Genomic DNA, 869 nt, shown 5'->3' with positions numbered 1-869 from the left:
TACCCCAAGGGTTAGTTTATGAAACGTAAAAAATACATTTATTTTCAACAAACCCTTTTATAGATCATCTTTTTACCCAAATCAAAAATATATAACATACATTTTTCTCATCGAAAAAACATAAAAGGTATTAATAAAGGCTATTATATTTATTTTAGGAAATAATATTAATGTTTCATCTAACAACTCTTCATATTGGCGATATCAGGAAAAACAGTCAACATTTTTATTTTTCATGAAATAAACAATAACGCCCCACACTAAAATGAAGTGTTTATGGTGGGGTGGTGGTGTGGTGTGTGTGATGTGGTGTGTGTGTGGGTTTTTGTGTTTGTGTTGTGTGTGAGTGTGTGTGGCGTGTGGGGCGTGTGTGTGTGTTGGTTTTGTGTGTGTGTGTGTGTGTGTTTGTGGTGTTTTGTGTGTGTGTGTGTGGTGTGTGTGTGTGTGTGTGTGTGTTATGTGTGTGTGTGTCAGAGACACAGATACTTCCCCTTTATCTCCTTTCCCTCTAAAGGAGGGAAAGGAGATAAAGGAAGGGAGAAAGGAAAACAAGGGAAGATAACTGCATTTAAAGGGGGGACTTTAGAAACCCAAAACCTCAGCCCAGACGGACGAAAGCTCATAAAAAACGTCCTTTTCGTGTTAGAGTCGAGGGCACACGACGCGCAAATAGAGCACCCCCTCCCCCTCGCCTGACAGGTAGCCGGCGTGACACCAGTTAGTGCCACTAACACCAGCAGGTATTTCCCTTACACCAGCTTAAAGAGACTAACATGCTGAAGCTTCACTTGTACCTCGTATATCAGCCTTTTTTCCCCTTTCTCTCTCGTCCTCCCTCTTTCTCTGCGGCTGATGTGGTTGAGAGAACA

The sequence above is a fragment of the Penaeus chinensis genome, chromosome 30, assembly GCF_019202785.1.
Source record: "Penaeus chinensis breed Huanghai No. 1 chromosome 30, ASM1920278v2, whole genome shotgun sequence".
Classification (NCBI taxonomy): Eukaryota; Metazoa; Arthropoda; class Malacostraca; order Decapoda; family Penaeidae; genus Penaeus; species Penaeus chinensis.
The sequence above is the reverse complement of the archived record's forward strand: the minus strand, read 5'-3'. Positions refer to the sequence as shown.